This window comes from Solanum verrucosum, unplaced genomic scaffold, assembly GCF_900185275.1.
Source record: "Solanum verrucosum unplaced genomic scaffold, falcon-dt-bn FXZP01000138.1, whole genome shotgun sequence".
Classification (NCBI taxonomy): domain Eukaryota; kingdom Viridiplantae; phylum Streptophyta; class Magnoliopsida; order Solanales; family Solanaceae; genus Solanum; species Solanum verrucosum.
Window position 1 is genome coordinate 719,590 of NW_026020134.1, and position 10,048 is coordinate 729,637.

Here is a 10,048-nt window from a genome sequence, read left to right on the forward strand (position 1 = left end):
GGATTAGTTAGTGAATTTAGTTGTCGGAATTAAGTCAAAACTAAACTAGTTAAAGTTAAAAAGTTGTTAAGTTGTTTAAAGAAGTTAAAATAAATTTTTTGGGTAGTTAGTGAATTTAGTTGTCGAATTAAGTCAAAACTAATGTAGTTAAAGTGAAAAAGTTGTTAAGTTGTTTAATAAGTTAAAATAATGTTGTGGGTTAGTTTGTGAATTTAGCTGTCGAAATTAAGTAAAACTAAACTAGTTAAAGTGAAAAAGTTGTTAAGTTATTTAAATAATTAAAATAAATGTTGTGGGTTAGTTAGTGAATTTAGTTGTCGAAATTAAGTCAAAACTAATGTAGTTAAAGTGAAAAAGTTATAAGTTGTTTGAATAAGTTAAAATAAATGTTGTGGGTTAGTTAGTGAATTTAGTTCGAATTAAGTAAAAACTAAACTAGTTAAAGTGAAAAAGTTGTTAAGTTTTAAATAAATTAAAATAAATGTTGTGGGTTAATTAGTGAATTTAGTTGTCGAAATTAAGTCAAAACTAAACTAGTTAAAGTGAAAAAGTTGTTAAGTTGTTTGAATAAGTTAAAATAAATGTTGTGGGTTAGTTAGTGAATTTAGTTGTCGGAATTAAGTCAAAACTAAACTAGTTAAAGTGAAAAAGTGTTAAGTTGTTTAAATAAGTTAAAATAAATGTTGTGGGTTAGTTAGTGAATTTAGTTGTCGGAATTAAGTCAAAACTAAACTAGTTAAAGTGAAAAAGTTGTTAAGTTGTTTGAATAAGTTAAAATAAATGTTGTGGGTTAGTTAGTGAATTTAGTTGTCGAATTAAGTCAAAACTAAACTAGTTAAAGTGAAAAAGTTGTTAAGTTGTTTGAATAAGTTAAAATAAATGTTGTGGGTTAGTTAGTGAATTTGTTGTCGGAATTAAGTCAAAACTAAACTAGTTAAAGTGAAAAAAGTTGTTAAGTTGTTTAAATAAGTTAAAATAAATGTTGTGGGTTAGTTAGTGAATTTAGTTGTCGGAATTAAGTCAAAACTAAACTAGTTAAAGTGAAAAAGTTGTTAAGTTGTTTGATAAGTTAAAATAAATGTTGTGGTTAGTTAGTGAATTTAGTTGTCATAATTAAGTCAAAACTAAACTAGTTAAAAGTAAAAAATTGTTAAGTTGTTTGTAATAAGTTAAAATAAATGTTGTGGGTTAGTTAGTGAATTTAGTTGTCGGAATTAAGTCAAAACTAAACTAGTTAAAGTGAAAAAGTTGTTATTTGTTTGAATAAGTTAAAATAAATGTTGTGGGTTAGTTAGTGAATTTTGTTGTTGGAATTTAAGTCAAAACTAAACTAGTTAAAGTGAAAAAGTTGTTAATTTGTTTATGTAAGTTAAAATAAATGTTGTGGGTTAGTTAGTGAATTTAGTTGTCGGAATTAAGTCAAAACTAAACTAGTTAAAGTAAAAAGTTGTTCAGTTATTTAAATAAGTTAAAATAAATATTGTGGGTTAGTTAGTGAATTTAGTTGTCAGAATTAAGTCAAAATAAACTAGTTAAAGTGAAAAAGTTGTTAAATTGTTAGAATAAGTTAAAATAAATATTGTGGTTTAGTTAGTGAATTTAATTGTTGGAATTAAGTCAAAACTAACTTTTTAAACTGAAAAAGTTGTTAAGTTTTAAATAAGTTAAAATAAATGTTGTGGGTTAGTTAATAATTTTGTAGTCGGAATTAAGTCAAAACTAAACTAGTTAAAGTGAAAAAGTTGTTAAGTTGTTTAAAAAGTTAAATAAATATTGTGGGTTAGTTAGTGAATTTAGTTGTTGAATTAAGTCAAAACTAAACTGTAGTAAAGTGAAAAAGTTGTTAAGTTGTTTGAATAAGTTAAAATAAATGTTGTGGGTTAGTTAGTGAATTTAGTTGTCGGAATTAAGTCAAAACCAAACTAGTTAAAGAAAAAGTTGTTAAGTTGTTTGAATAAGTTAAAATAATTGTTGGGTTAGTTAGTGAATTTAGTTGTCGAAATTAAGTCAAAACTAAACTAGTTAAAGTGAAAAAGTTGTTAAGTTATTTGAATAGATTAAAATAAATGTTGTGGGTTAGTTAGTGAATTTAGTTGGCGTAATTAAGTCAAAACTAAACTAGTTAAAGTGAAAAAGTTGTTAAGTTATTTGAATAGGTTAAAAAAAATGTTTTGGGTTAGTTAGTGAATTTAGTTGTCGGAATTAAGTGAAAACTAAACTAGTTAAAGTTAAAAAGTTATTAAGTGTCACGACCCAAAAATGGCCCTGATGGCCCTCGTCTTAACTCACCAAGACAAGTCAGCCTAAAACTTAACGTTTACAATAAAATGTGGATTTTTTTTTTATAATAAACTCAAATATATCCCCAAAATCTGGTTGTCACGTGTACAAGCCTCTAAAGTATTACAATTGAATCAAAAGAAAAATACAAGTCTCATATGACATTGTTTCTAGAGTAGAACAAGATCATAAACAGGAGTAAGAAGGATCGCTGAGAAGACAAACAACTACCTCACGAATCTCTCAGAAGACTTGGAAAACAAGAGAATGACAAGTATCACAAAAATCCAGGCTCGTAACCTACAAAAATTTGTAGAAGCAAGGGGTGAGTACCAAACGACACGGTACTCAGCAAGTAAACCTCCAAACACGAGCTAAGGGGTTCACAATTTACAAGCACATATCTCAACAACAACATTCTAACAATCATATATTTTCAACAACAAGCTCAATATTTATCAATTACCACCTCCACAACTACAACCTGCTTAGTACCAGCCCAACATAACAGTTCACAGTTTACAAAGCACATAGCTCAACACAACACTCTAACAATTTCATATCCTCAACAACAATAATAGTTTCATATCCTCAACAACAACACTCTAACAATTGCATATCTTCAACAATAAGCCCAATATTCATCAGTCACAAGTTTCATAGAAAGGCACTCGCAAGATCAGCAACACACAAGATCAAGTTCACCAATAATAAAGAAGTGCAATGCAATGAAATGCAATGTCAAGTATAGTGATGCATGTCTGACCTAATGATACACACCCGCTGTCTCTCAGTTCGGGACCCATGGGGGAAATATCTGTTCATGCATCCATCGCGGCGCGCGATATGACCCTCGATAATAGTAACCATCGCGGCGCGCGATACGTCCCTCGATATAGTATCCGTCGCGGCGCGCGACACGTCTCTTGAAATATCGTATCCATCGCGGCGCGCGATACGTCCCTCGAAATGGTACATCATATTTATTTTCTTATTCTTTCTCAATCCACATAACACTTGTCACAACCATGTCTCAGAACAATGAAAATGACATGTTCACACAAATAATGAATAGATGACCATTTTCATAACATTGCACAATTCACAACAACACAATCAGGATACAACATCAACAATGATTCAACAAGCCTTTCAAACAATTCTCAACACATCACACAAACAATTGATCACATTGCCTTTTATTATCCCTTTCTCATCATTAGAATTAATCAATGTGGACAAGTCAACCCATCACCAAGCCTCATTACCCTAAACACATATTACAAGGAAATACATGAATTCCATACACTTAACAAGGGTTTAGAAATCCACTTAGCTCAAATAGTCGAACAATCACTCCAAGACTTGAGTCTTTCTTTTCGTTGAACTTCCAACTCAAAACAATCTATTCACATTAATAATTACAATAAGATTTCGAAACTAACCACACTCAGATTACTATAGGTCTAGCCTAGACCCAAAACTCACTCAATTTATAATCAAGTTCTTAATCTTAGTGCCAATTAACATGTCAACTCTCATGTTTTCTGAATTTCAAGCCTATGGTTAAGTTCCAATTTCTTCAAATATCATAAATATAATGGTATTCATATGATATCATGCACCTAATATTTAATTACATGTCTTAATAATTCAAAGCTTGAATCATATGTGATAATTATAAGAAAATTGTGAAACCAAAAATTAATGTCATAACCACTAAACTTAACTACAGCATACGACCTAAAATTTCAAAACCAAAACCATTAGTTGATTATCATAATTAATTTAACAATCATGTGGCGATCATTACATAATGATTGGCCACTGATGCATTCCCTTCCAATTCCAAACATACGTACATAAAGTGGCAGAAGTTAATTTACAACAATCAAACTTTCAACTCGTTTCACATTCAATTATAATAATAATAAAAAATATAACAGTAACGAGTCAATATGCACAAACTTGCCTGTATTATTCAAAAATCTAGTGTCAAGTGATTAACCCATCATTAGATCATTAGGTTCATTAAATGATATCGCCATTACATAATTCTTAAATATAATATACTTACCATTATTTCTGGCTGAAACTTCCAACAACATAACTAAAATTTAGACTTTCTCTCAAAGATATATAATTATACTAATGTATACTATCTATCCTAGAATTACTACAAATAATAAAAGTTGAATTTGAGGTTTACCTCAAGCACGAAACAATATTCTTGCGGCACCAACTGCCTCCATGTTGAAGCCGTAGGTTAATTATTGCCAGACTCCTTTCTTATTCTTTTTACTAAATAAAATTATATGTATTAAAAGTAATAAACCTAGTAACTTATTTTAATATTTCAGACTTGGCCTATTATTATTAATAATAAATAATTACCCGCAAATTAATTAACTATTGTTAAATGACTATTCAAATTATAAAAAAAATGACTTTTCGGGTCCGGGTCATTACATTATCCACCACTAAAAATCATGTTCGTCCTCGAACATAAAGAAGAAAGAAGGAAGGATAACTAACGTTATCAAAAGCTCAATTATGACTACCGGTTGGTGTTCATCTTTCCAAGTGAGCTCCTCCTTGAGACCATTCCATCAAGATCAACTACTAAAAACTAAACTTATGAATAAATTTTTTGGATGATCTACAAGTGATTATCAAGCCATAGACTAACCCATGAACTCAGTCTAAATTGAAATCCACTAGACCATAATACCACCATCGTGCCCAATCTTTTCTCGCATAACTAAGATAACCTTCTGAAATCAGTACTGGCTACAACCAGAAGTGAACTTTAACCAACCACCACATACTCATAATGCACAAACCATCACAGATCTTATAAAGATTCCCTTGTCACAAGATAATCTTTCCACGAGCTTAACTATAAAAATCTGATCTTTAGACATCAAGTACTGATCAAGGGAGAATCAAACTTATCTAACCCAAAGAAGAACAAGATCAAGTAACCATTTAGCTAGCAATACACCCAAGCTAACAGAACCTCTAACAACACTATCAAAATGCTAGATCTATAGATATTATTGTAGACAACCTTTAAGAACTGTAGAGCTAGATCCAATGCTCACTTCATTCAATCCCACATATTCGGAACGCGACCTCAATGACGAGATGATTATTAAGACTATCAGACAACTGTAAGTATCCATTGTATCACTTCTATGAATTCTCTTAAGCGTGGTTGTGCGTGTAAAATCACTAGTATACTTCAACTATCCCAACAACACCAAATCTTCCATAATTGAAATGAACAAGTCTAACCAAAGATACCACCCTACCAAGAGGACAATCTCAAGATCGGTACACCCGATCCACCACTAGGAATTTACCCATAGATATGAAAACACATGTGGGTATAGGTAGAGAATCACACTCCAAACCATATCCAAAACGAAGTAGATGGTCATACAAGAATATACAGAACCAAAGTCGAATAACACTAGATATTTCTGCCATAGTGCCCATATCAAATATTTTCATTCATATGACTCTCTCTCTTAAATTTTCTAGCTATCCACAATCACCGATCTAGTTCCGATTATAATTGCTCACATTCTTGTTTTATCGAACCACATATACTCTTCACAATACTTTACTAGGGTCAACACTCTTAATACTAACAGAACATCATAGCCACACCATCCATTTAGCTTACTCTCAAACCATCACTAGTATTAAAGTATTCTTAGCAAACACATTATCGCCTCCAAAATTTTCAAACTATGGCTCCCTTTCTTTCAATTTAAGCATTTCATGACAAATACAGGTCACACCCAAGACTGATAGCACTAATTCCAGATCTAAAAGTACTTTACCATCGAGATACAACAATTGAATCACACTCAATGTCAAGTCCACACAAACTTTCACATACCACATTTTAACTATCATTTATACCATCATGTACATCATCCAAAACTCAAAGAAATCCTTGGTCACTCCAATAATTCTGTATATTATAAGCTCATAATCTCTACTAACCATCAATTTCCTATGTAACACATCATAACAGTCTACATCATCGTCCCATCAACAATGTAATTTCAATCCCCTCAAAATCCCCATTAACCATGTAGAACTGTAGGTCCACATCGTTGAACATTCATAAGTTACCTATCCTATTTTGAACAATCTAGCTCGACATAACCACATAGAATCTTTCACACTTCATTGCTTGTCACCCAAACTAAAACTCCATCTTTATGAAAGTCAATGATAGAACCTTAATAAGTTTATATTGAACCAATTCACATCCATAGTCATATTAGAATTTATGTATGAAAATCCATACAACCTTCACTTCGAACCAAAAGTCTATATAAGAGGTCTTATTCCTTCACATCTCTTAAATTCTTCACATGACGAAATTTCAAATACCTTGAAATCTTCAATACACCAGACTTTTTTTTTTCCTTTTGTTGCTTTGCTTACCCATCGTACCCTTTGACCAACAACCCATGATATTATACCTTATACTTTAAACCAAAACTTTAAGAGAAGTACTTTCTTAGGCCCTTAACAATCAAAAGTAACAAATTCTATGACTCAAAACCTGCACATGTTCTTTCAAATGCTTAATACTCGATGTGATCGGTCACTTCTTACCTTACCAATTCATACCTTGAAAAAAAATACTATCATGAACGTAGACTTGCAATGAAAAACTTGAATTTTCATTACAGTTGTGCCAGTTATCAAACTCAAAACCACAAAAACACTTATTACCACACTCAAATTGAACGCCTATATACTTTTTTCTCAAATCTTATCCAATTGTTTTAATCAATTTGATGATCTTGTGACACTATATTTTACTATAACTAGAGCAAAACGGGTGAAATCAAGTATCTCGGAACCCAATTCTCAACCCTCTAAATATACATCTTTAGCCCTTGCAATCAGAGTAAATAATCTTGCTCGCTCCTCCTTCCGAAGGCTACACTACATCCCATTATTTTTTTCATTATGACTCTAGCTCTTTCCAATCCTATTCGAGCGGTGTTTCAACACCTCTACAACTTTCTATGCAATCACGTTACTCACCAAATAGTAGAAAATCACAATCTTAGATACTCGTAGTCGTTATTACTATAAAAAAAATCCATTTAACCAACAATCATTATTATATAGTTGCATTTAAATCACAATCCATCACGAACTCTTACTACCATTATGCTTAGTCAGTCTTCAACATCACCACAGAGTCAACCTTATCATCGATATGACACCTCAAACCCAGTTATATCAATCAAATCCAAAGGTACCTTCACGCAAGTATACTCGTTGGAATTTCCTTTACCCATAAGCTTGGCATTCTAATATCGATCTACTTCCATGGAGCTTACAATGAAATCACCACTCATTTAAAATTCCTGAGATACATACCACAGCCTGAATGCATTAATATTGTACCCAAAGATCCACTACTAAAAGCTTTCTTTTAAATAATGCTTAACCCATTCGTTCGTAGTAACAAGCTAGTTGGCTTCTCAAATGTGAATACAACATCGAATCTCATTATATGAGCACATGATACATCTGATAACTCTTTAAGTAGTTAGTAATCGCACTTGACATCAATGTATCCATTTCCATATACCACTAGTACCACATTGTGAAGTCTGTTAAATCCACCACTAGAACACATCATACATATCCAGAAGATTGTACCCAAATAGCCTACACATCCCTTCCCCATTTAGTAACTAACTTGCACTACCAAATTTGTTCGGTCTCTCGTCTAAAGCGATATGCATCTTTTCATAGATCATGTCAACAACAAGAGTAACACATACTCTAACTCTAAACAAGTAAGAATCGGTACCATTATAGTAGTCGTATTATGACCCTTTTTGATATACACTCAATCTATGAAAGATTCTAACCTTGATTGGCGCAACATCATTCGCTAAGCAACCCATATATGTTATAACAACTCTACCCAATTCTATTTTCCAAGGTAACACTATTCATTGTCTAGTCATCTTTTTAATCATTCAACTTCCAATTGCCAAACCACTCCAGTTATTGCCTATACCACACAAGTACAAATCCCACTACTAGATGACTAGCCAAAAAAAATAAAAAAAAATAAATAAATATATATATATAAGACGCTCATGAAGTCCCTTAAACCAATGTTAAACTTAATAATTTATTTATCCTCAAAGTGAATCATCAAACCATAAGTTCACGCAATTCCTTCGAATCATTGAACATTCTAAATCTGACCACACATCATCTCCACAAGTATATCACTTCAACCTTAGTACCATACCTAATATCCAAGCCATACACGACATCAATTACTGACATGAGGAACTATGCACGAGCCATCACATAAATGAGAGAGAATAGAAAGAAGCGATAAGAATCTGAAGGGATCAAGGATGCACGATAGAGATGCAAAAGTGAAGTTTTTTCTTAAAAGTCACTATAGCCTCTCGAAGATAAGTACAGACGTCTCGTACCGATCCTCGAGACTCTACTTAGACTCAGCTTGTCCACACGTGAGACCAATGAACCTAGGGCTCTGATACCATTTTGTCACGACCCAAAAATGGACGTGATGGCACTCGTCTGAACTCACCAAGACAAGTCAGCCTAAAACTCAACCATTACAATAAAATGTGGATTTTTTTTTATAATAAACTCAAATATATCCCCAAAATCTGATTGTCACGTATACAAGCCTTTAAAGTATTACAATTGAATCAAAAGAAAAATACAAGTCTCATATGACATTGTTTCTAGAGTAGAACAAGATCATAAACAGGAGTAAGAAGGATCGCTGAGAAGACAAACAACTACCTCACGAATCTCCCAGAAGCCTTGGCAAAGAAGAGAATGACAAGTATCACAAAAATCCAGGCTCGTAACCTACAAAAATTTGTAGAAGCAATGGGTGAGTACCAAACGACACGGTACTCAACAAGTAAACCTCTAAACACGAGCTAAGGGTATAGAATACAAGTACTCCTTACACCCCAACCGAACCTTCACTACTACAATCTGTATAAAAATCAGCCCATCCTAACAGTTCACAATTTACAAGCACATATCTCAACAACAACATTCTAACAATCATATATTCTCAACAACAAGCTCAATATTTTTCAATTACCACCTCCACAACTACAACCTGCTTAGTACCAGCCCAACATAACAGTTCACAGTTTACAAAGCACATAGCTCAACACAACACTCTAACAATTTCATATCCTCAACAACAATAATAATTTCATATCCTCAACAACAACACTCTAACAATTGCATATCTTCAACAATAAGCCCAATATTCATCAGTCACAAGTTTCATAGAACGGCACTCACAAGATATGCAACACACAAGATCAAGTTCACCAATAATAAAGAAGTGCAATGCAATGAAATGCAATGTCAAGTATAGTGATGCATGTCTGACCTAATGATACACACCCGCTGTCTCTCAGTCCGGGACCCATGGGGAAATATCTGTTCATGCATCCATCGCGGCGCGCGATACTACCCTCGATAATAGTAACCATCGCGGCGCGCGATACGTCCCTCGAAATATAGAATCCGTCGCGGCGCGCGACACTTCCCTCGAAATATCGTATCCATCGCGACGCGCGATACGTCCCTCGAAATGGTACATCATCTTTATTTTCTTATTCTTTCTCAATCCACATAACACTTGTCACAACCATGTCTCAGAACAATGCAAATGACATGTTCACACAAATAATGAAGA